Source organism: Dermochelys coriacea, chromosome 5 (genome assembly GCF_009764565.3).
Source record: "Dermochelys coriacea isolate rDerCor1 chromosome 5, rDerCor1.pri.v4, whole genome shotgun sequence".
Lineage (NCBI taxonomy): Eukaryota > Metazoa > Chordata > Testudines > Dermochelyidae > Dermochelys > Dermochelys coriacea.
In genome coordinates this window covers 102523396-102551044 of record NC_050072.1, presented here as the reverse complement: position 1 = coordinate 102551044, position 27649 = coordinate 102523396, and the positions used below count along the sequence as shown (strand labels likewise).

General features: G+C 40.3%; 1 protein-coding gene across 7 annotated transcripts in view; it reads right to left on the bottom strand.

The window, feature by feature from the left end:
• SMARCA2 (SWI/SNF related, matrix associated, actin dependent regulator of chromatin, subfamily a, member 2) overlaps positions 1–13478 on the bottom strand; it is a 176673-nt gene extending 163195 nt beyond the window's left edge. Inside the window, exons 1-3 of one of the 7 annotated variants that reach the window (XM_043515052.1) lie at positions 13294–13427; positions 11356–11504; positions 2215–2314 (exon numbers count right to left, since the gene is read on the bottom strand). The gene's annotated coding sequence lies outside the window, so the exon portion shown is untranslated. Of the gene's footprint in view, positions 1–2214; positions 2315–11355; positions 11505–13293 lie in introns of all 7 variants that reach the window. The other 6 variants (XM_038401725.2, XM_043515050.1, XM_043515051.1 and 3 more) reach the window with 6 other exon arrangements.
• Between the last annotated feature and the right edge of the window lie 14171 nt (positions 13479–27649).

Sequence of the window (27649 nt, the reverse complement as noted above, 5' to 3'; positions counted from 1 at the left end):
TTATCAGCAGAAAATGCTTCAATGATCCTTAGTGTGATGCATCAATTTGCCCATCCTTCAGAAAGGTCATTGGAAGACTAGAGAAATGAGACAATTCAGGCAGGTTCTGGATATATTTACAAATCATCCACAGAAGCAAGGTGGATAAAAATTGGCAATTTTTTTAATTAAAGATTGGATTTTATTTATTTAAATTAAATACAGGTTTATTAAAATGAACCTATTTACAAATTAATTTAAATTGACAATCTATTACAATCATTTAAATACAAAAATATTAAGCAGTTCATGTTTGCTGCCAACATTTAAAAAAAGTAATAATACTGAACTGATCAAAGTCACTGGCTAAGCACCCAGAGCCAGAGTTTGTTGAAGTGCTAAACCAGCTTCTGAAGCAATAGCCTCTTCTGCAGGTGCAGAGAGAATATTTTCTCCAGTTTATTCAACTAGTTCAGTTCAATGACTAGTTCCTTCAAAGTTAAGAAACCAATTTGGAGTTGAAAAATTAAGAGAACTTGTTTTCTCCTTCCAGTCTATAAATAAAAACTGAGTGTGAAAGTATGAGATCTACTAGTTCTAAAATTTTCAAGGACAGGGTGACTAGAAACAATCAGTTCAATTCACAAACTACAGACAAGTTTTGTTTAATAAATCAGTTAATTTTAAATGCAAAACACATTTTCATAAACTTTTCTTTTATGCATCCAGCACATTTAAGGTACTTTATGTCATGAAAAAATGTGCATTTTCAATTATTTGGATGGAAATTCAAATTTAAAGCTTGACACAAAATGATTATCTTTTTATTTACAGTGATTTACTAGATATTGCACCATTCACTAGTTTCTAACAAGTATAAAAATTGTAAAAATAATATAATGTTAAGCAACATAATTGCTCAACTAAATGTGTATAGATATAGATTTATCCTCCTGATTAGCAAAAAGAAGCACTAAATTCAGTGTAACTTCATACTTAGTTGTAAATCAACATGTTTGAACGGTTATCAACCAATAACTGAAAAGTACAAATGCAACACACAATTAAAACTGATAAATTAAATCAAGGTTTCCTGCTTGCTGATTTAAATCATAATTAAAATCAGTAACTTAAATCAAAATGACTTAAATCATTCCATTCTCCACAGAAGAGCATATTTGATAGGCTACAGGAAACAACACCTGGAGAATACAAATATAAGTAACTTAAATCACTAACACCAAATTATATCACATGGAGTTAGAAGGAAGATTGTTAAAGGCACGAAGGACACTTAGGGCTCGTCTATACTAGAATCGCTACATCTCTCCCATCGGCATAGTAACTACACCTCCCTGAGCAGCGGTAGCTATGTTGGTGGGAGAGCTTCTCCCACCAAAATAGCACTAGCCACACTAATGCTTAGGTCGGTGTAATTTACATCACTGGTGGCGGGGTGGTGGTGGGGGTATTCACAACTCCAAGCAACATAAGTTCTACTAAAGTAAATGCTAGTGTGTACAAGTCCTTAGGCATCTAACTCACATCTGTGTCTTTTGAAAATCTCTCCCTACGTGCCTCAGAGGTGATTGGGGTGAAGTTCTTACTTATAAAAACAATAATGCACAAAAAATTAAGGATTTTATTAATATAAAATCTTACATTAGACAGATTTAAAAAAAAACACCACAAGACATTAATTTTGGACTTTTATTACCTCAGTGTGCAATAGTGATATCAAGTGATATACACAAAGGACAGACTGCTCTGGAGCGAAAAGAGAGTTGTAATTCACTTGAGGGGTTCTGTTGATGTCAGAAACCATGAGAATGCAGCTCATATGACTTATAAAATGACAAGAGCCCAGAGAGTGAATTAGAAGCCCTCAAACTCGCTGGAGAGCCAACTATTTTATTTATTTCTGTGTATTTAACAAAATAAATGGAAGCAGGATACAAGTTGGGATCATTCTTCATCTCTCTCACACTTAAGAGTTTTGTCAGTGTCCAACATTTAGAACTTTTAGTTCACCAGTGTCAATGAAAGACTCATGTAATGCAAGAACATGGATGTCCTCTAAGTCAATGAAAGGAAATGATTAGGTCATTCCCTGTCATGATTTGCCAAGAAATAATAAATAATAAATAATAATAATTAACTTAACTTAAAACTACAACAAAAAACAATTACTTATTTCTAAATCAAGTGTTTTAAAAATAATAATTCTTGTTTTACCGTATGGCATCAAAATATAGTAGAGTTAACAGAGTTCTGCAGGAAGAGTGGACAGGTCAGGTGACTGATAATGGGACGCAGAAACTTTCATCTCCCAGATCTAGAGCCAAAGACATGGAAACTAAGCTGTAACACAACCTCATTATCTAATGGCTGTTCAGTGATGTATATGAAATAAGTCATCTCGACCCAGTTACTAGAAGTCAGGTGTAAACCATCATCATAACTGGCTTCTCTACTGGTTCTCCTAGTTGGTTGCCAAGAACAGAATGTACATAAAAAAAGAAAACTACCCTACAGTCATTCCACTAGGTTAGACAGGAGGCCTGGAGGAAAGGCAGGATGGGGAAGGTTACACTGCTGTCTGTTCCCTATTGCTTCTGTTCTGTGCACATGAAATTTGAAATTTATGGTATTGACAATCTTGCTCCTTTCAACAACCTGTGTGTTCACAAAACCAAATATTGCAAATAAGAAAAAGGTCTTCTACATTGAGAGCATTCCCTGATTTCTCCCCATTACCTAGGTGTTGTCAGGAGTCAAAAAAAACTTTTCACAAGCTTTTATTTATAAACTTTCTACTGTTATGTTTTATTATTTATATCTCTACTTTGAGTCAAGGCAACAAATTGGAACAAGTACTGTTGAACTCACTTAAAATAAACTATCTTGGGAGCCTACTCCTTGCAGAATGAGACATAGTGATACCTCTGAAGCTTTACTCTTCAAAACAAAAGATAACAACAGAACACCACAGGGCCTAATTAGTCCTCCTGCAATCCCATGGCATCCCCACAAAAGGAATCATGTTTTTAAATGATCGCAACTGTATACAGCTTCTTAGAGGCCTGCAATAAGACTGTTCTTGGAATCAAAGACATTTCCACACAGCAAAAAGAATTTTTAAGGGATATTCACCATGCTGAAATGTACAGCAGCATTACAAGGACCCTTTTATAGTTGTCCTCCTATACCATGGAAGTCAAACACATTTTAACAAGGTAAAACCTAGCAGCACCACCACCATTAAGGCTGCATTTAACAGAAACTATGCAATCAATGTGAAAGTTCAATAAATATTTTCATTGCACAGCATCCTGAAATCCAGTATCTCAGGTATTACTTGTACCTAAACCTGTTCATTAGAAGAGATATTGAACACTCACTTTATATACACATTTATTGCAAACTTAACTTTGAGTATTCATAAAAATTAAACTGGCCTCAGTTACAGCTTCATGTAAACTACAAGATAATTTATATGTACATTAGAAAGTTCATGTAAGCGAACTTGGAAGATTTAACATTCATTTCTAATGAGATACCAACTGCCTAAGCTGTAAAAACAATCACTACTGGGGTGAATCCTGCATGCCTTACTCCAGATCAAGCCCTTTAGTTTTATTTCTGTTAAGAGGGATAAACTCACCCAGTCTTGTAAGATAACATTGTGGAATCTTCTTAAACCAATTTATATTCAGAGATTTTATTTTACAAAGAACACAATTCTTCTATACCAAGCAGTAAATTGTAAGAGCTAACTTCTTGGAGGAATGTAAAAAAATTAAATGACTATGGGTATCAGCCAGCAGCAAGTTCTGCCTGACGGTCCACAGGATTTAATAGAGGTGGTGGTCCAAACTATTTTCTGCGACAGAAGTGGCCTACAAAATCAAAAAGCAGTGTGCCACTCTATAAACTAGAGGAATTTATACACTATTCTATCAAATGAGGATCTGTTAATAAGGCAGAACTGTTAAAAAGATTATGACTTAATAGGTTTCAAAAATATGTGGGGTATATGTTTACTGGGATCATCAAAGGAGCTTAAAGAGACTTAGGTGGCCAACTTTAAACTCCTCTGAAAAATCTCACAGGTTTCAGAGTAGCAGCCGTGTTAGTCTGTATTCGCAAAAAGAAAAGGAGTACTTGTGGCACCTTAGAGACTAACAAATTTATTAGAGCATAAGCTTTCGTGAGCTACAGCTCACTTCATCGGATGCATTTGGTGGAAAAAACAGAGGAGAGATTTATAACTCTCTCCTCTGTTTTTTCCACCAAATGCATCCGATGAAGTGAGCTGTAGCTCACGAAAGCTTATGCTCTAATAAATTTGTTAGTCTCTAAGGTGCCACAAGTACTCCTTTTCTTTTTGAAAAATCTCAGACTCAATTCAAAAGCAAAATTTTACTAAGAGATACCAACTATAATGTTGGCAGAGTGTGGATCAAATTCTGTCCAGATTATACCAGCATATCTCTGGCTAGCATTTGGCCCTGTGTATTTAGATAAGTAAACAAAAGAACACTCCAATAGCCAGTCTTGGTCAATTAGTTTGGACTGGGAATTTACTTACTTACAGAAATGAGAAGAGCATTTGCAATAGTGTTTTAAGGATTATATTAAAAATCAACACATTTCCCCTGACCCATAGTCAGGACTAAGTGCCCAATCTTGCAGTTCTCACAAGACTTCTGTGGAAGACAAAATATTACAGTGGCTTCAAGGAAAGTTTGCATCTGTTTTTGAATTGAATCCCTTTACATCAAAGGGAAAGTTCCCCTGAGCCAATGGCTCATCAGGTGGAGATGAGTAAGGCACTTCAGTTTCATAGCCAACAGTACACCAGCTAGTGATGTGGCCAGCATCACATCCGACTGCCTTTGGCAACCCTAATGGATCAGGTCCTTATTTTGCAGCTATGTGAACTGGAAGAGGCCTTTCAGTGTGAGATTGAGTGAGACACGAACCCACAACCTTCAGGATTGAAGTCAAGCACCTTAACCACTCAACCACCACACCATGATACCTTTGCATCAGGGTCCTCAAATTCCTACCAGGGAGAGCACAAAACTGCATGGACTGCAGACAAAAGAAGGGCTCTGCTGGGTCCATATGTGTGTGGGAGAGAGAGTCCCCCTTGTGTATGGAAGAGGATAGAATGGCATGTGGCATATCTCTGTATGCGGACTGAGGGAGAAAGCCATCTGGCTTTCTTTCCCACACCTTTATGGGCCCAGGAGATCCTTTTCTAGTCTGCAGTCTATACTGGGGGAGCAGGTGGTAACTGGGCTCATCCTGGGGATGTATGCTGTCCTCCTTCCTGATATTACATTATCTGAATCTGCCACACCACAGGCCAGACCCAGAAAGGAGTTCATGTCAGTGTGGCTCCAGCTAAGCTACATGGGGATGGGAGATGAGGGAAAGCCCATGGGATCCAGAGCTAAGGCAAAAGACCTCCTGGGGATCTGACAGTTTTGTGGCCAGATCATACAGCCTTTTCTGGACCAGTCATTGTTGAGTGGGGTACAGAATGTTCATATTCTGTAGAATTTGAATGAGTTATCAGGGCCAGATAAATACCTTGACCACAAAATGTTTGACCCTACTGCTCTGTGCGTGTCCAGAAGACTTCACTGAGGTATTTGTAACACGGTGGCTGGGAAAGCCTAGGACAGGGGTAGTCAATTATTTTTTGTCAAGGTCAAAATTTTTTGGTCAAGATATAGTCAAGGTCCAGAGAAAAGAATAATAATGATAATAAGTAAATAAAAAGATTTTGGGATCTGTTCAAAATTGTCTAGCGGTCTGGATTTGGCCTGCAGTCTGTCTATTGACTACCCCTGGCCTGATTACAGGACACCTAGGTTGAGTCAAGTGATCCCAATGCAAAAGGCAGCAGAAAGCCACAGGGGTGGGCGTTCCTACAGTGAGAGAACTGCAGAGTGAAGCTGCAGGGAAAGAAGGTCTCCTGCAGTGGTCCCTGAGGAAGAGACAGTTCCTCAGGATGAAGGGGCTGTGCCCAGCTTAAGCCTGGGTGGGGGAGGGAGAGAGGGAGAGAGAGAGAGAGAGAGAGCTTTGTTAATATAATAAAACATCCAGGCCTTAAGAAGGGCTCTGACTGAAAGAGAGATTGTGGAGTTTCTTACGGGAGCCCTGGTGAAGGGGAAAACAAGAGCAGGGCACAGCAGAGGCACCTCTAGCCACGAGGGGGACACACGGTCATCCCTGTTACAAGTGCTCTTGGTTGCTAAATATTACTAAACAATACATAAAGAACAATGCAGCAGTTTCACTGGCATTTGCGTGCCCACTAGTTTGATTTTTAAACACCGATAGCAGCTGAACACATTACAGAATACATACAGCACCACGTTAAGTTAAATAGTCCACACCAAATGTCTCAAATAGCTCTCACCCCCTAGTGCCCTAACCAAGCATAAACCTGGAGTTACTCATATTAAGCAAATGGTTGACCAACATATAGGTGTTTCATTATGCTCTGAAGGTAAAAAATCTGGTGGATCAAAGTAAAAAAAATCCGTAGCCAAGAATGCCTCTACCTCCAAATCCCCAACATATCTATCTGCTGATCTCATTTGGAATGATGGCCTTTGAGGTAGCCAGATTTAAACCATTTAGGGCTTTATCTAGTAGAAACAACATGGAATTGCTCCAGAAGCAGAGTGGAAGCTACTATAGTTCACAGAATGGAGGTGTAGTGTGGGCCTGTAAAGTGTAATATGCAATCCACTCTAAGGGCTTGTCTACAAATGAAATTATACTGGAATAAAGTAGGGTATGAATTTAAACCACTGTAGTTGTTATACTGGTGTACCTTCCCAGGTAGACACACTTATTCTTGTATAAGAGATCCTTTTTCCAGGTTAGCTTATGTGGCTTTCTAAGCAGTTTAAGCTAAACCAGAAAAAGCCACTCATACCAGAATAAGTGTCTACCTGGGGAGTTATAACATCCTGAGCAAACAAGCCCAAAGAAGGTATGTTTCTATATTCTACCCTAGGTGACGCTCTGAGGTGGCCTTTAACATTAAACATAGATAGTGAACAACGTAGTATTACCACCTAGAGTTAACAGAGGCATGGGTGCTTGTTGCTGTTCCACATCAGGGAAAGATTGCAACATCTTGGCTAGATCCAAATGAAATAAGCAGAGCATGCCACCGCAATTACATGGGTATCCAAAAACAGTTGGGCACCCCAAAGGACCCAGAGACTGCAGACCACTTTTCATAGGACAGATATACATACTCTAGCAACAGACAAAGCAACTACACATATTTTCAATTCCTCTAGTTGTTGCCCCTCACCAGCAAACAGAACCTTGATCTTTTCCAGACTGAGTCAACCTAGATTGGGTCTCAGCCAGATAACGCAAAGCAAGGAATCTGAACCATGAGGATCTCATGTAAAGACAAAGCAGAGCTGAGTGACAGCAGCATGCTGACAGCACTGCAGTCCAGAGTGCCTCACAATGTTATGATGTTACAATATTCTGATGTTATCCATTGGGAAATAATGACCATTCAACCCATCTCCAGATTGAAGTTATGGCCAGCAGGTGCTTTTAAAAGATACAATAGAAAAGCAGGATACTTTGTTACTGAAAGCAGAAAACAGGGGTGCACCCTTTCTGTGACAACAGGGAAAATAAGAATTGCACTACTAACTTTTTATAACATTTGCTTAATTTTTGTAAGTAAAAAAAAAAAATCACATTGTATAACTGAAAGCAAAAAATTCTGAAAATTCCAATCAGGAAGTAATGAAGGCAACTCATTATATAATAAAATGAATGAACCACGTTTAAAAATAATTCCAGTGTATTATGCATCTGTTAAATTCTTATAAAATATCACAGCATTAGACAACATCTATTAGAACACTAATATTGTTGTTTAATCACAAGCGAGCAATTCTGTGAAAACATTACAAACCAGTAAAGGTGAAGGACCAGATCATCAACTCATGTAAACAAGTGTACTTCCATTTATGTCAGAGGAACTAGACACATTTACGCCAGCTCAGAAGCTGGCTTCACATATTTAAGTAATTTGTTATAAAGAACACTTTTGGAAGGCAACTTGCATTTTGGAGTACAAACTAGAGGAGTGAGAAATAAGTCCCACTGAACTGCCTATCCTGATGCTAACTAAGATCAAGTCTCAGAGTGGTAGCCGTGTTAGTCTGTATCAGCAAAAAGAACAAGGAGTACTTGTGGCACCTTAGAGACTAACACATTTATTTGGGCATAAGCTTTTGTGGGCTAAAACCCACTTCATCAGATGCATGCAGTGGAAAATACAGCAGGAAGAGATCTATATATACATATATACACACACACACACACACACAGAACATGAAAAAATGGGGGTTGCCATACCAACTCTAACGAGACTAATCAATTAAGGTGGGCTATTATCAGCAGGAGAAAAAAAAACTTTTGTAGCGATAATCAGGATGGCCCATTTCAAACAGTTGACAAGAAGGTCTGAGTAACAGCAGGGGAAAAATTATGCTCAAATAAATTTGTTAGTCTCTAAGGTGCCATAAGATCAAGTTCTCTCCCCAACAAGTCTGCATGTGGAGTTAGTAGCACTCTTCAGAGCTACACGTGTGGATTGTACTCTGTTTAGGAGGACTGAAGACTGACTCAAGGCTTTGCTGATTGGTTAGGAATTAAATTACTATACTATAACCTTTTCTACAGGCATTAATCACAGTTATTGAATGTGCTCTTCATGTCAGATTCTGAAGAACACAAGCCATCCATTATGCAGTGGGAGAGGAAAAACAAATCATTGTATTATTTAGGGGCACAGATTGACCTTGTCTTCACAGCGGGAAAAAAAAGGTGTGTTCTTAACCCAAGTTAGCTAACTCAAGGTAAAATCCTAGTGAAGACAAGGCAGTTTGTAGTTTTCATATGAATATCTAACTCAAACTACCTGAGCTACCTGAGTCAGGTTAAGAACACACATTCTTTCCTAGTGAAGACACAGGCTGTATGAGGTGATGTGTACTCCCCCAAATATTTCTAACATTATAGTTAGATACCTCAGGCTTTGAAAATCTGGGTTTGCAATAGCCCCCTTCTACCCTACAAGGATAAAAAAAGAAAGAAGATGGAGGGGGAAGAGAGAGACTTTTGAATGGGAAGAGGGGACTTTAAATGTGTCAGACAAAAAAATTCCATTCACATCCCAATTTCATTGTCATGTTATGTTTGCAAACTACCAAACTTGTGTGTTAAAATGGGGGCTTGCTCCTCAATGTTCCATTCTCTATTTTATCTTGCTAACGAGTCATAAACTTCTGCCTGCCACCATTTTCATGACAAGTGATCTTTATGTCACAATCCTGTGTTTATTGCTTCAGTGGGGGAATCAATCAGAAAAAAGAAATTGCGCTGAGGTGGGTAGAGGTCTAGGAGGCTTTCTTTTCATGCAATCTTCATCAATAGCAGCAAAAAATACACAAAAAAAGTGTTTAATGATTTGTGGCAGGCATACCCATTTGCTCTCTAGTGACAATTCTCCTTTAAAAAGGGATCACATCAATATTATTAATCAGGACCATAATTTGAGAAAGAGTGCAGACATTTTTTTTTTAAGTTATTACTGTGCACTTTCCGATCTTAACTTCAAACAAAAACTGAAAATAAGATATTTGCAGATGTTAATTTTAGTTACACTTCTGTCAAGAATATATTAAATAGAATTCCAACATTCACAATATAAAAGTGCTAGCTGGGTCACTTTTTTCTTGTCAATCTCACGCTCAGGTATTGGTCAAAGCACTTTTCAAACTTGACGAAAAATGCTCAGAGACCACCTTAGAAATGAATAAAAGAAAAAGATCTAAGACTGCTTTGAACACATTCTTGTGGAGCATATTTTCTATGAAACACCATAGTAATGCCAGTGCTGAAGCTGAGACATAACTCATAAGAGAGATACTGTATTTAACAAAGCATTACCTTCACCTCTGTCAAGTCCACATGTGTCACATGATATGCCTAACTTTGAATTTATTTAAAAATGCTCATTACTGGTATGATCTTTTCGCCTCATACTGCTGATGTGTTACATATGGGCATAAAACCTGTCTCTAATCCTGTCCTTTTGATACATCATTTTTTTTCTTTGATTAACAAAGAAAAAAAAGTCAATGAGAATAATAGGGCAATTAGATTCCAAAGAGAAAGTGTGCCTTGATTTGCATAACAATACACTAACTCACACAGCAAAAGCTGCCCCACCTCCTAACATGTAATTGGTATATACTACCAAAGGAATGGAATTCTGGCTTAACATTCATTGTCCTACTCCAGACCTCCGGGGTTAGTGGCTGGAACTAAAGGATACTGAAATAAAGGGTTGTTTTTTTTTCTAATGCAGAGGAGAACAATGCAGAGACCTGGAATATGTCTTTTTAAGAAAAAATTAACCTCAGTATTTAGTTTGCTATAATTTTCAAACCTTTGTATCTAACTCTTCATGCAAATTATTAACCAGTTATTTAAAATCTTAATCAAAATAACTATAAGAGAATGGAACCCTCTCAAACGTTTGTAAATTTTGATAAATAAAAATGAAGGATAAAACTGCAAGCACAATGAAAAACCAGCTCAAATATACACTACATAACCACTAAGATTTAATCAAAATATATATTTAATAATAAATTTAGTGGCACTGATTTTTTTCAATCTAATTATTTATTGTAGTAAAAACCTAATTCACTAACATCTCTTTGCTATTCTGTAGTATTTGTTATAACACTATCATTTTGTTTGGAAAAACAAAACAACAACAACTTATAAATTTCCTCGTCTCTGTTTGCGAAGTAAAAGCTTTCAAGAGTTAATCTAACGTAGAGCGTGGAGGAGAAGCACCAAGTATTATACACACATACAAACTTCTGATTAAAAATATGAAAAGGAATCCAAACTGAACTGTCCCCCAACCCTAGAGCTTGAAAATGTAAGTTGGAGAGTTGGCGAATGCAAGCTTTCTCACTCGGGTTTTCTTCATTAAATAGTAAGCTTTTGCCTTTAAAACCCCACAATGAATCTTCCGGGAGTTTTGCATAGGCCTCAAGTTTCTATCTGGCAACACACGCCAGTGCTTCAAGCCACACACACAGAAAAGACACAGGCACTAGCAAGCACATTTAGTAGAGCCATATTTTCCCTCCTCCCTTTCTGGAAAGTTTTAGACCCGATCGACAAGACCTAAAAATCCATTTTGCAGGAGCCAGCCCCATTTCCTTCTCTTACTTTACAGAGCAATGGCTGCAGTCAGAGCTTTCCCCTGCTGGGTTAAGAGACCTTTACCTTACTGAAGTGGCACCAAACAACAGATCTAGGCACGCACAAGGGGGTTTAGAAGCCAGATGCGCGGACTGAGAGCATGTTTCATGGCAAAGCTAGGCCTGTCTCTCCCCTTCTTCCCTCCGTCATCATGTCATGCTGATCAAACATGTCTGTGTGTGTGTGTGTGTGAGAGAGAGCGAGAGTCTTTATTTGGCGGCTGTGACTTCCTGATTCTCTGCTGCTGATCACACACACAGGGGGGAAAAAAATCCCCAACCACCACTAAACCTCGCCTCTTCCTCTCTCCAAGCAGACACAGAGAAGCTAGTTCAAGCTGCCCTCCCTCTCGTGCTCCAGACTCACTCAAACGCACAGCGACCAGCAACAAACTGCAACATTTGCTGCTAGCCCCCCCCCCTTCTTCTCTCCTTCACTTAATCGTCAATAGAAAACTTTTTTTTTTGGTAACCAAAAAAAAAAATTCCCCCTCCCATGGTGTAGCGATGAGGCTCCCTTCTCCCCACAGAACACAAATGCATGCTCACATGAATGTGCATGCACAACGCCCCCCACCCCCAGCTCCCCCCAAAAATGACTGACATTTTTCTGTGCCTATCGGAAATAAAATGCTTTTTGCTTTGAAGGTGATTATAAAAACTGGAAGCGCATGTTATGCCACTCTCGGCTTCCTAGGCTACTGCAAAGAGGGGGGCGGGGGGCTGTGGGGGGGGGAGAGAGAAGCTATTTTAGGAAGTGAATCGCGACACCTTTCAGCAGAAGAGGAGCGACTGACTAAAGCGTTGATGTTTTGTTTTTAATTGCAGAGAGACCCTGTGACTAAACTATAAGGCAACAGGACCTGCAGCCGCAGCTCATGAAGTCCCGGCCCCAACCTTCTTTTCCTCTTCTCTACCCGCCCTCCCGGGTGTGTGTGTGGATAATGTTTGTGACAGTCAGACAGGGAGATTATCCGGATCATGGCCTCCTTGGCTTTGCTGGTTAACGCTGCTACTCTAAGAAGCTTTCCCCCCCCCCCCCAAAAAAATCTTTTTCCTCCTCCACCCCACCCTCCGCCACGTCTATTTAAATATTTGCATTAAAAGAAAAGCCCCCCACCCTCAGGCAACCAAGCCCCTGCAATACACCTACAAACTGCAACGCTTGCCCTCTCCTTCCCCAGGGCAGGACACAGTGAACTTCAACATGCAGCACTCAGCTGCTGCCGCCCTCGCCACATACACCAAAACTAACCCTTCTGCCGCTGCCGGATCCGGGGAGGGGGAAGGGGAAGAGGTGGGGGGGGGGAAATCTCCCTTCCCCCACCCCCTCTTTATAGCCACCAAAACACAGCCGGAGCAGCGAATGGGGAGAGGAAGAGAAGACCAGCCTAGCCTACCGACCCCATCGCAGCCACTGAGCTGCTCCTGGAGGGGCTGTTGCTTCTGGGGATCTATTTCTGTCTCCGCTGCTGCCTGCCCGGAGCCTTTTTAAACGCTCGCTTCAGCAGCACCACCAAAGGTTGCGAGAGCAGCTGATTACTGTTATTTATTGCTGGCTCGGTTCTCCAGTCGCCTCCTCTAAAATGCATAGATGGCAAGCAACGTCCCCTGTCCCCTCCTCTGCCAGGCTCCCTCTCGGTGCAGCCGACTCCGAAGTCAGGAGCCGGGCTTAAGAAAGGGTTGAATTATTATTTCCGAATTATTTTGATCCAAAACTTTCTTCTCTCCTCTGGGGGGAGGGGGTGACTGGTCTCGGGGGGCAGTAGCGATGCTTTTTTCTTTTTTTTTTAAAAAAGACGGGGGGGGGCGGGAGGTGGCTAGGTGCGTGCGTGTCATCAAATAATAACTCATTCTTTCCCAAGGAGCCTGACTAATGGTGCAGGTTCCGAGTGCGTTAGCAGGAGGCGGCGGGGGTGCAGGGGAGATGGGGGGTCAGAGAGGAGTTATAAGTTATATTTACCTTGCTCCAGAAACGTGGCGCGCTGGAGGTCTCCCCTCTCCCTCTCTGAGTGACCCAGAGTACAGCAGCGGGGAGAGAGGGACTAGATTATGAATATGACTTCATTGATGACAGCCATTCCCTCCTCTTCCTAAACTCCTGCCCCTGACTCCTCCCCCTGCTTCCCCCAGCCCTGCACCACCGCTCAGGAAGAGGCGCTGCTACTGGCTCCGCTCGGAACGAGCTCCCGCCTCGCCGGCAGAAAGGCCGATCGCATTGGTGGCTGGGGCCTGTCACTCAGCCTGCGGCCGGAGGCGGAGGAGATGTACAAGAATGTGAGGAGAGAGAGAGAGCGCGCGCGGTGCGCGCGTGTGTAAATGTGCATGCTACCGCCCCCCCCCCCCTCTGTTTGTGCCTCTTTCAATAAGGAGTGCAGGGGCAGGCCGGGTTTCCTGCACCGTTCCCCTTCGCTGGGTCTGTTGGCATGTGTTTGGGTTGGAGCAGAAAAGACTGACGGGCTCCAGTGTGAGAGACAGGGACTGTGTAGTAGGAATCGTGATGATAGTAGTTTGGGGGTAGGTGAAGAAGGTGCTGGAATTTAACTGTGCCTGTGCCTGCCAGTGCACGCCTGCAGAGAGGAGGGGGGGGGGGGTGAGGGTTGGGAGGAGGGATCTGAAGGCTATTTGTTGTACCTGGTGTTTGTTTGTTTTTAAAGGGCACCGCCAGGCATTGTCATGCATGCTGAAACTTTTATTCGCTTCCTAATCTGTGATCATAGACCTCCCTTTTGTGAAAAGAGGAAGGCTGCAGAGAACATTCCAGCTAAAGCTGTCTGTCAATCAGTTGGGCTTTCAACTTCCAAATGCCTGTTAATGAAGATGTAGCACCAGCCGTGATATACTATTCTTTACTAAATATTCCTTCAAGATGACATGGGGGTTGTATTGTCATTGGTCTGGAAAAAGCTATTAAACTGTTCCTCAGATGTAATCTGCATGTAAAAAGGCTGCAACTGTGCTAGGAGGGAAATTGGGGGTGGATCTGTTTTTAGAAATAGGAAGAGTAAATTGTGTAGTTCTGTTAACTCCCCTCTCTCTATCTGCTTTTTACCCTTAAAACTGGCAATACTTGCTCACTTACATGCTGGTGAGATAACTTAATTATGTAGGTGCTGTTTCCCCTTCCCCACACTTACCTGGTCCTCAGTCTAATGCAAACCTACAAATCTATCACAATATTTCTAGAGAAAATATCTGTTTTTATGCAGTGTTAGTAGTGCATACATTAAAAGGTTGTTTGTTTGTTGTTAAATTGTTGGGCTATTATTATAAACCCTGACTAATGTGGATGCTTGACCCTTAAAATTAAAGCTATTTGACGATATTAAAAGTATGTTGTATTCCTTATTTTGTAATAAGAAAAGGAGTACTTGTGGCACTTTAGAGACTAACAAATTTATTTGAGTATAAGCTTTCGTGAGCTCACAAAAGCTTATGCTCTAATAAATTTGTTAGTCTCTAAGGTGCCACAAATACTCCTTTTCTTTTTGCAAATACAGACTAACATGGCTGCTACTCTGAAACCTGTCATTATTTTGTAATGTAATAGTCTGAATTAGGCATTCCAAATGCAGTCCAACTGTTTTGTTGGGGACTTTATTTTCTGCTCTGAAGTAAAATCTTATGTTAAGAGAAATTTCACAATTAAAATTACTGACTATATATTTGAGCAATGGTGTTTGAAATGCAGGTCCTTTACTGGTCTTAGCGACCAGCTGTAGTAGTTAAGAACCTGAAACAATGGGACTGTACCAGGTGCTCCATATGGATTAAGTGACAGGTATTGTTTACATTGGTGGACTTTTGCTGGTAGTATTCAGATCAGTAATGGCCCGCCTGATTATAATGTTGGGTATACAATGCTAATTATCACTGATTCTGTGGTGTTTTTTTTCCAAGACCTTATTACTTGATCATTACCTTCAGCTCCTTAGCTATTCATGAGTATCAAAATGATAAAAGATAACTGCACCAAAGAGAATCAGTATTAAGCCTCAAATAGCCAATAAAAAAGTTGTTCCTCAGAAGGAGAAGCTGGTATTGTCATAAGCTTCAACATTGCCTATACAGAAAAGACTTACTTGGAAACAAAATTAGTGAAATGGTAGTGCACAATGTAAATGTGAAGCTGTAAATAGGTAGGAGAAAAGCAAGGATAAAATATTCAATAAATGTTAACTTTATTTTAATCTAATTAAAATGGGACATAAAAGTCTTAGCTTTGTGTCTCTGACCATGATTTACAATCCAGCATTTTAGAGATAACAAAATTAACACCCTTGTGAGGAGGAGAACAACACAAATGCAGTGGACTGGTGTTCTGCACATCCCTCACCCCCATTATACAGCCCCCTCTTTTGTTCAGGGCAAATGTGCAGGCCTTTTGCCCTTTATCTCTGCAGAGGAGAAAACAAGCCTTGCCTGGGGGGAAGCTCACGTACAAGACAGCTCACCTGCATTGGCCTTGAACTCAGGAGAAATCAAACAAATGGTCGTTCTTTTCAGTAAAAAAGATGCAAAGAGGGCAAATAATATGAAATTTATCTTCCAGGCACAATAAAATGTTCAACTGATGTTAGGGGTAAATGCACTGATTACTTTTGTTTGTGAGAATTCATACAGCAGCAGATTTTATTTGAGACTACGGGACTCCCGTATGTTGGATGGATACCTGATACCATACTAACGTGGAGAATTAAAAGAATTCTTCTGCCGATTAGGCCTCAAAGAATTCTTTCACAACAGTGATGACACCACTCACAATTACCATGTCTCCACCAGTAGTCATAAGAGAAAAGAGTCATCTGACTGGACACCTCACGGGAGACAAAACTACACTCAAGATCCTTACATTGGTTGCTCCAAGAAAAAAATTGACTGTGAAATCCTTAACGAACATCACATCCACAACAACCTCTCCACTGGGGAGAGGATAGCTATACAGTGCTTGAAACCCACCAGACAGTGATCAAACCCGTGGACAGGGGGGCGCCATCACAGTCCTTAACCACAATGTCTGTGTTGATGAGGCCAACTGACAATTCTCTGACACCATCTACTATAAAGAACTCAAACAAGACCCCACACCACAATTTATCCAGAAATTTAAGAATATCATCAAATATTCCCACAAACAACTCCAAGAGAAACTCTACACCCTCATCCTCCATGAACCCACCCTATGATGCCAGGGACCTTCTACATGCTTCCCAAAATATACAAACACAGTAACCCAGGCAGACCCGTCATATCTAGTCATGGCACTCTTACCAAGGGAATGTAGGAAGCCATAGAAACCATCCTCAAACCACTCACCAAACAAAGGGCCAGCTTTCTCCAGGACACTACCAACTTCCTCCAGAAACTGCAACATTAAAAACCTCCTTCAAAACACTATGCTTGCCACGTTGGATGTCACCTCCCTAAATACCATCATCCCTCACAATGTCTGCATCGCTGCTTGCCTCAAATATTTACAAGATAATGGACAACACACAAATATCCATCCCAAACACGTTGCCAAGCTTGTCCATTTTGTCCTCACCCGTAAGAGTTTTACATTCAACAACAAACACTTTGTCCAAACCATGGGAGCAGCCATGAGGATGGCTCCCTAATATGCCAACCTCTTTATGGTCACCTTGAAGAAGAATTTACTGCATCATTAAATCAATGATATACCCGAGATACATTAATGATATTTTCATCCTCTGGAAAGATGACTTGAACACCTTCATAGATTTCCATCACAACTTCAACAACCACCATCCATCCATTAAATTCTCTCTAGAACATTCCCACACAAGCATCAACTTAGTGGACACCACGATCAACTTTCAACAACGGAACTCTACAGACAACTTTATACAAAAAACCTACAGATCACCTACTTACACAGATCCAATAACCATTCCAAACACACCAAGACATTGGTTATCGACAGCCGGGCACTTTGATATCATAGAATATGCTCCAAGGAGAAAAGCTGGGATCTATAGCTTAACACACTTAAAACCACCTTCACCAAACAAGGACACTCCACATGAAAAATAGATGGCATCTTGGAATGGGCCACCTACACACCCCGAGAGAACCTGCTTCAATACAGAAATAACGCCCCCCTCAACCACACACCACTAGTTGTTACCTGCCATCCTCCACTGGAACCCATATGAGCTATCACCAGAAATTACAACCCATATATGACGGGGACAACCTCCTGAAAGAAATCTTTCCTGAACCTTCAAACAAACCCCCAATCTATCCAAGTTCATCATCAGAAGCAAACTGCGCACAGACGAGGACCCAACAACTCAAAGCAGCACCAGACCTTTCCAGAACAACAGATGCAAAACTTGTAGACATATTTCCACTGCTGTGATCAGCACCTCCCCCCCACGCAACACACCTTTCAAGATCCATGAGTCCTACATATGCCTGTCACAGCATGTGCTGAATCTCATCCGGTATGGATAGCCCAATAACAACCATGTATGTGAAACAAGACAATCACTACATTCTCAAATGAACTCAAACAGAAAAATAAGACAAAAACACCACATCACCTGTGGGTGAACACTTTTAACAAAACGATCACTCTATATCTGACCTCTCCGTCCTCATCCTCAAAGGAAACCTTCACAACACCTTCAAAAGATGAGCCTGCAAGCTCAAATTCATAACTGTGCTAGACACTAAAAACCAGGGACTAACTAGAGACACTGGATTTATGGCTTATTACAACAATAACCAACTAACTTCCCCCTGCAGCCCCAATTTCCCCTCCCCCCACCACCAGCACTCGATCCACCCCAGGACTAGAGAGGTGTTAACAGGCCACTGCACCTTGAATGGTCCCTTGAAATACATGTTAACTACTTACGCTAACAATCTGTTCCATCTTGTATTTAGTTTAGTTTAGTTGTGACACTCTGAGTACATTTCCCACACCTGAAGAAGAGCTCTGTGTAACTCAGAAGCTCGTCTCTCATCTACAGAAGATTGTCCAATTTCAACATCGCCAATGGCAATCCATCAGTTGGGAAAGAAAGTCCCTGCTTGTAGCTTTCTGAACAGTCGTGAGTTTTTAAAGATACAAGCGTCAGGCACCTTCCCTGACCAGGCAACATTAACATCAGTGAAGCATCCCCGGTGACCCACCAATGTTTGCACTACCAGATAGAGAAGTAGCTATTTCTGTTGATAGACTCTGGGGTAAGGTAGTCTTGTGTCAAAATAGGTGCATGCATGGCATCTATTGCTCCACTGCAGTTTGGGAACCCCATTTCTGCAAATCAATCCACTATGTCCTGCATATGACCAAGAGTCACAGTCCTGTGTAGCAGGAGATGATTACCCTGCATACTGGCATGACAACAGTCCCCACAGTGGATTTTTCAACTCCAAAATTATTTCCCACTGACCAATAGCAATCCAGCATTGCAAGTTTTCACAGTGTGATTGCAACTTGCTTCTCACTGTCAGTACTGCTCTCACTCTGGTGTCCCTGTGCTGGAGGGCTGGGGCAAGCTTAGCACACAGATCCAGGAATGTGGCCTTTCACATCCAAAAGATCTGTAGCCACTGTTCATCGTCCCAAACCTGCTTTACAATGCAATCCCACCAGTCAATGTTTGTTTCTTGTGCCCAGAAGAGGCATTCCACCATCTGCAACAGCTTAATGAACGTCAGTGACAACACTGAATTGGTTTTTGCTATATCCTACAGCAATCTTTCCGCCACAAAATAATCATGTCCCACACTACTGCGGTTCTTTCTGCAGCTCTGCAAATGTGTCCTGTGCTTGCCACGCTCAATAGTGCAGAGCTGTGCAGGTTCCATGAGTCTATCAGAGATGGCAGACAGCAACGGAGGCTGTTTGATTCATGGGATTTTTTAAAAAGGTATGAAAATTATGGGACATGGATGACATTATGAGATGGAGAAAGTTGCATGATGGGAATTTGACCCCTTGCTCCTCATCAATCCTGTGTGATTTTTTCTGCCTCACCATGCATTGCCAAAACTTACCAAAAGACAGTGCACTAGACAGTTGCACGCTGGGATACCTAGCCATGGTGCACTGCACTGTGTATTGACACAAAAACTCCTGGTGAGTATGTGCAACACCAACTCTAGGAGCCAAGCATGCATGTGCACAAATGATATACTAACTGCAGTGGCTTTATGCTGATGTAACTTGTGGCGGCTAATGTTTGTATTGTTGATGTGGCCTAACACTGTGCTCCCTGTGAATAAGAAGGAACAAGCAAAACTGAGGGCTGGTCTACACACAACCTGGCACCAAAATACCTAAATCTGTTTTAATTCACACTTTTTGTCATTTTCTTGCATGTCTGTGTATGGACACTCTTATTTTGGATTAAAAATAACTGAAAGAACAAAAGGCATGAATTAAAATTGACTTAGTTATTTCAAAAAAAGAAAAGGAGTATTTGTGGCACCTTAGAGACTAATAAATTTATTTGAGCTACAGCTCACTTCATCGGATGCTCACGAAAGCTTATGCTCAAATAAATTGTAGTCTCTAAGGTGCCACAAATACTCCTTTTCTTTTTGCGAATACAGACTAACACAGCTGCTACTCTGAAACCTTAGTTATTCAGTGTAAGTTGTGTGTAGACAAATCCCAATCAGGAGAGCTTAAAATTTGGCCTATGGAAATGGAGGAGAGTTCTGATTGTACATTGCTGTCTTAAAGGCTGAAGTTTTATAATCACTGAGGTAAAAAAGCCATGAAAACTTGCTACACAGTCAACTCAGAGGTACTGTCTGCCTACAACTTGCTTTTCATGCCCTGTAAATTGCTTACAAGTAACACTATTTTTTTTTTTCAAGTGGAACATCAGTTCTAGAGGAAAGAGTCTCTCGTCACCCCAAGAGATTATTGTAATGGAAGTGGTAAACCTATAAAAACAGTGAATCTAGAGCCTCTATAAACTGGTGCAATGCCATTGACTTTAATGTAGAGATGGTCAGAATTCTTTTCCACTGAAAATTTTGACTTCTAGTGTTAAAATGAAAACCTGAAATGTTTTGGCCAAAACCTGAAATAGTTCAATTCCACAATGCCACTATGATACCTCATGGAGTAATAATTTAGGTGCCTCATGCTCCCATTCTGCTTTATAGGCTGAGCTTGACTGTTGAGCAATATCTCTGGCGATGCATCTTTTGGTGAGGTGAATCAGTGCATCATGGGATTCAGCCATAATGCATCATAGGAGGTGAAGTCAAGTTGAGGAACCAGCCCATAGAGGAAACGGGACATGAGGCAACCAAACTACAACTCCCATGAGGCACTGAGATGGCATGTCTAATTCATGTTTGGGTTCTGATAAAAAAATTATTTTTTTTCCTTGAAAAGCAGATATTTCTCATAAAACATTTAATTTAGTCAAAATCTAATTTTCCACTGAAAAATAATTTCAATGGAAAATTTTCAGCCCAGCCCCACTCTAACAAAAAGTTACACATATTTGCATCAGGCTTGAATTTTGCTCTATTGCCAAAATCATCCCTAGGTAATTATTTGGCCCAATGATCTGGGAGGAGCATTAATTCATTTTTTGCTGTGAGTTACCAAATGACATTTTGGTATCCAGCTGGCACCTAGTTATCATTTGTTACATTTTTACTGAGTTCTACTTTTTTCTAATTATAATTAGGTAATTCAACTCTCTCACTACTCCCAGACTTAAATGAGCAGATTTCAAAACAGTTAAGTGCCAGACAGCTATAAGCTAAAACTTAATTCAGAAAACTTCTATCTCGCTGAAACCAATGCATGATAGGAAGAAAAGGTGAAAGCACTTCTTACTAAGTGGGGTAAACACAACTATTCTTCATCTACACTGGCAATTCCTGGGCAGTCTCCCACCATTGTTCTAGCATTTATGCAGGCAGCAGTAGGAGTTCTAATGTGTCAGGCCACAAACCTTTCAATCACTGTGTCTTCTAACACCCGCTTGGAGCAGTGTTAGAAGGAACAGCACTAAAATGCTAGTGCTTGGTTAACACTAGCGCTCCCACTTTTGCTAGCACAATTGGAGCTGCACCGATTGTTCTGCAACAATGGAAGATTTTAAAATTGCCAGTTTGCACATAGGGCAGAAAAAGGGCACGACTGTTGGATTGGAGGGAAGAGAAAACAATGAATTCTTATTGTATGCCTACAATGGATATGATGATTAAACATGCACAAGGCAAAGATGAAACACTAAAGGTCTAGTCTTCCCCTGAGTTAAACCTGAATTCAGTGGGGCCCAACTCTACCAGTGAAGGGAGAATCAGGCCAGTAATGTTTGAATTAAATAAATCAATTTGCAATTCAGAATTATGAAATGAGATGGACTTACTTGCATGAAGTGGGCTATTGTGGGCTTTGGAAAGGGTGACAGGCAGCTTAAATCTGCATAGATCAAAGTTACACATAAGCTGGCCTCCTGATATATGGCAGTTTTGTGACTGTTCTGCACATCAGGGTGACATTCAAATAAATACACAACATAGAAAGTTAGATGATGCTACGCACTGAATGCATAGAATGTGCCATATACTGCACTTTTGTTTTGCATACATTTCACCCTTCTTCCAAACTGCCTTTGGGAGTCATGTGCTATGCATGTTTGCTCAACTAGGTTTAATGGCTGGGTTTTCAGCACTTGCTTTTGTCCTTGCATAGTTTCTTATCTGTATGTGTTTTTCTCTGTATTGTGCCTTCTAGTTTTCAAGTATGAATCCATTTACACAGTCAGATCTGTAACTTCATCAACATTGTCCATGTCATTGTTATTGATATTACATATTTCTGACGGTAGCTCCCAAAGTAGAACTAGTATTATTTAATAACTAACGTTCAGCTTATTAGCAGTCTAACGCTTGTCATTCATGTAAGAATCTGAGCCCGAAAAGAATTGTTTCTAGTTCTGAGACATACAACTACATTTAGTCCAGGTATAAACCTGCTTAAACCAATAGATTTAAACTAGAAATTGATTTGGCCCATAATATATAACCTTTGACCAGGATGGCTCAGTAATTATTAGATAACACGGGTCTTACAAACAGTGTGTGATGCTGGTCCTCTCAAACAATAATCAGTTGCCAATGCAGAAATGAAATGCATACCTGCTAAGTGTTTATTTTCTCCTATTTAGTCCACAGCACCAAAGGATGGGACATCCTCCCACTGGGAACCTGGAAACAACACTACTACAGGGAGAAAAATTACTGCAGATCCTGCTGACTGGAGAGAAGAGGGTGAGATAAAGATAGCTTTGTGTGTATACCTTATCATGTTGGGAGACCATCATATTCTACAACGACAGGCATGCTATAACCTAGATCGATAAGTGGTAAACTACAAAGAAACCTATCAATAGGACAGGGCATTTCCAACCTTCTTCCCAAGAATTTCTTGAGCCAACAGTAGGATTTGTTTACTATCTTCCAACCTCACCATCTTTTTTCAATGAGGACAGCACAATAAATCAAAGATAGGCCAGAAGTTGTGTTTGGAAGATTTATTGGCACATTCTCTCCAAACCAGTTCAAGAGAAATGTTTTATGTTAAGAGCTAGAGTTTGCTTACCCCCCACATAATAGATTTATATCAGCATAGAACTTTAGAGGAAAAAAGAAAAGGAGTACTTGTGGCACCTTAGAGACTAACAAATTTATTTGAGCATAAGCTACAGCTCACGAAAGCTTATGCTCAAATAAATTTGTTAGTCTCTAAGATGCCACAAGTACTCCTTTTCTTTTTGCGAATACAGACTAACACGGCTGCTACTCTGAAACTTTAGAGGAGTTACACTGGTTTAACTATGGGCTAGTCTTCACTGGCAACGTTAAAGCACTGCCGCGGCTTCAGTAAAATTTGAATACTACTACTTTACCTCATTATGGGTTTTGTGTTGATTGATTAGTTCATGGACTTTTTCTTCTTTTCTGTGTAGAATGTCTTGGGGCAAGGACTGGTTCTTCCTCTACTCTCTTGTACAGTGACACGCATACTGATTGTGCTCAATAAATAAAAATATTTGTGAATTGCTACATAAATACATGGTATTATAATCTTCAGCAGTTAGCCACTGGAGTGTAAGCCATTATTCTGTATTTGAATCTAAGCATTAAAATGGGAAGGGGAGGACAAGCATTGATCAGATTCTGTGTCTTTACTCAAAGTAAAAGCTATTCAGACTACTAAGGGAAAAGGAGAAGTTTTGAAACTTGTATAGACACTCAGAAGCCTGTACAGACCAGTGGAAGACCAAAATGAATGGCAGAAACTGGTGGAAAACAGTGGAAACTGAGGATGTAGAAGGAGAAAGAAAGAAGTTCTGTATTACATGGCACATCTGAGGAATGTTCTTGTGTATTGTTTATTCTAACAAATATATATAAGGGATAGGATGGTGTTGTCATGAAGGCATGGAAATGGGACATGTCGATTCTACTGCCAGATTTGACACAGACTTCCTGTGAGAAGTTACTAAACTCTTCTCCGCCTCAGTAGAACGGGAATGGTATTCCTATGTGTCACAGCTTTGCTAAATTGTAAATCTTTCCAGAGTGAAAAGCACGTTGTGAGCTTATCATGTTCAAAATATTGGCTCTTGATCCACCTATTTCATACAGCGGAATATACAAGATATCCAAATGTAGAAGTCTACAACCTTCTTGCTCCCCATTTTGGTAGATTTCCTATCATAAATATGGAAGACATGAATATGTGACCTAATGCCCTTTTTTGGAATATAGCAGAATACTGTCAGAGCAACAGTTTAATGCAAAAACTGCTTTTAATGTTGCAGGCACATGGATTATTACACTTTGTGGAGCTGAAAGAGCAGAATCAGGTCCTTAGTTTGTACAACCTTGAAATGACTCACTTCTAATTCAAAAAACAACAGAGCAAGATGGAGCTAGAAAACTACAGGTATTTAAAATGGTTCTGTTAGAAACTATCAGGATTAAAATGAGTGCTCTGCTAAGAATGGAAAGGATTTTCTTGCTTTTCCTAGTTGTGTGAGGTAGATACTGTTAGGGAAAAAACCTCTTACATTTGAGAATGTTAGTGATTCCTGGAAATGCCTGACTCTAAGATTCCTGGTTCAGATGGCTTCAGTGAAGATTTTAGTCTGAGTTATGTGTAGAATAGACTGCCAAGGGCAGCAACAAAGAAATGAAGCTATGAATCTATTCAAAAACAGGCCAGAAAACAGGATCTGAAATATACATTGTAAGTTTGTTACACAATGCAGTTGTGGTCCTCAGGTTTTTAAAAGATCATTCAAGTACTGGGAGAGAATTTAGAAAAGGGCAACAACATTCCTGTGGGGTATGAAGGGGAGATGACACAGTGTCTTAATTATAACATGCAAATATCTAAGGGGGTGGGGGTGTTATACAAAGACCCTGGAATTAATATTGTTTAGGTTAAAAGATAAGAGCATGACTCATTGCCATGACAAAATAGACTAAGAACAGATTGTGGTTAGATATTGGAAAGGGCTATGTCAACTAGAGATTTAAATATAGTGGTGCCTGCTAACATCAATAAAAATAAGAGAAGGATAGATTTTAAAAAAAACTATTTATTTATTTAGGAAGTATTCATTAACAGGTTTACAAATCCTAGCCATGTAAATATCAGATACAAAAAGATAATAATTTCAACAGTGAGCTTTTGTTTAAAGAGACATACAGTAATATATTCATCAGAATTCTGCATATCAGGATGTTACAATATTGCAGAGTGAGCATCATTACAACACCTATCTGTAGTTTCTAGTGATTTTATTAAACCAAGATAAATCTCTGATTACACATTTTACACACCAGGCATGTCTATCAAATGTTAATATTCAAAAAATTGGACAGGTGCGCTGTTTTCTTTTTTTCCTCTTTCTTTTTGTCCCGGATGAATATGCTTCATCTGAGTATTGAATAAATGGTAACCAAATGTCTATGTCTCCATTGTCCTCTATTTTTCTGAATAGGTAATCAGTGCATTAATTTTTCTGTAACAACCCTTCCCATATTTTTGTAAGAATTCCTTAGATAGATGTACTTTTAGAAACATCATTTCTGGATACCAGTGTTCAATGTGCCATGAGGGCAGTTCATGGACAGTAATGTGAATTCATTGTTTCATTACTATAGTATATATACACATATAAATATATATTAACCTCACAACAAATAGCTTAGGTGCAAGTTGATAACTTAATTGGTTAATAACATAGGGAAACCATCCTGATTGTTAATATTACATCACACAGTATTCTAATATCCTGTGCTGCAAAGAGCCATAGCAGACACATGAAATAGCCACTTGCAGCTCAGATAACTTCTTTCTACAACTCTTCCATAACTTGCCTTATATATCTTGTTAAATATAAAGGTCCAGAATTATGTCACCTACATACACTAGTCTTCACTTTAAACATTGACACTGAAATGCTGGTCAAGATCGTGGATGCTACAGTAGATACAATATGTTACCCTGTCAATTGTTCAGCAAGAAGAAATACAGCTGATAAATGTCCATCTCTATTATATCAATGGTCCAGATGCAGAAGTGGAAGTGCTGAACATGTACTGGTTAAACCCACAAGTTACGTTTTCAAGGGTGTAATTTTAAATGGGACAAGGTGGAATAGAGCTTGCAAATATAACCCAGGTACAATACAAGTCCTAACCACCAAGGGGAGGGTGGCAGAAAGATGGCATTAGCAGGCTAGAAATTTTGCACAAACCAGTTTGCACAGTGTAGTAAGGAAGCTGATCACAAGCACAGCAGAAAGTGCTTGTGACAGGCAGGGAAATAAATGCAGAGGAATCAAGGCAGAAAGAGAAAAGGGAATCCTGACAACTGCTTAAGTCACTACCAGCAGGAACCCCATAGAGAATCACACAGAGCAACACAGACACATGGGATAGATACTATATAGAACAGATAGCATCAAATATGTTGTTGCCATTGAAAATACATGATATAACTGAATCATTTTCATGTTAAATACACAGGCTCCATTGAAAAAGATACATTAATCATGGGACAAACCCTGAGTTCTTCACTCTGGCCCTCATCCTGCAAGCTTATCTGCACAGGCAGACCCTCACATACATAGCTCCAGTGAATTCAATGTGGTGGGGAAGAGTCTGCTCACATGTTTCAGTTTCCTGGTTCCGTTTGTACTGCACTCAGTCCTTAAATCATGCAAGCCCCCACTTAGGCCAATGGCCTGGTTTGTACTTGCTCAGAGTCAGGGGGGAAGACAGGTCTAAAAGAGGCAGATACCCCAACAGTATACACAGATACATTTTCAGCACTACTGTATTTTCTGCTGTTTACTGCTAGAAGCAGCTGCAGTGCAGAGCTGGGTAGGTACCACATTCTTCTTTTTCCTTCCCTCCACCCCCTCCCGCCCCAGAGTCTAGCAAACCTGTGGGAAAAGGTAGTGATGGAGCCATACTGAGTGAGAAAGAATGGCACTGTAGATTATTCCCCACTCAACACACCTTAGGTACCCACCATTTCTCTCTCCTCTGCCTGAAGTCCCACCACTACTTTGATCTTTCCTCAAACATACATTTAGTGTCATTCAGTGCGTCTGTTTGGTTTGGTGCCACCACTTAGGTCTGCTGGCTGAGGTCTCTTGCTCCATGCAAGGAGAGCTGGACCTGGAGGTGACCTGCCTGGTGTTCCATGACCTGGATATCTAAAAGTTTGACTAAAGCGCTCGGTTGAAGACTATGGTCAACAATTTGACTCCTCTGGCACAATGAAACTTTCTACAGCAAGGATAGCACTCATGAGTAGACAAGACAGAAGTTTCCTGAGGGGTGGTCTGAGACAGTGAAACTCCCCCATAGGACCTAGAACTCCCACAGGAACTAAGGACCATCATAAACTTCATCACCTTCTTCTTCAAGTGGAAGGTGCATTTTATTGGATCTTGCCTTCTATAACATAAATGCATAATAGGTATATTTTAAAAAACAACTCTCCTCCCTCTAAAAAAAATCCTCAACCAAACCAACAAAACCTCTAAACAAAATAGCCTACCAAAACAAGCCACTCCACTGCACACACTTTTTCCTGTAATGAAAGGATGAGAGAACAAACAACATATGACAGATGTTAGTTGTGTTGCTTAATGCACTACTGGAAAGTGCTCAGATACTACAGTTATGAGCACAGTCCAAGAACATATATAGGATACAACAGAATCTGGCCTAGGTGCCATGACAAGTAAGAATAGTTCTGCATTTCTGGTTCAGGTCCT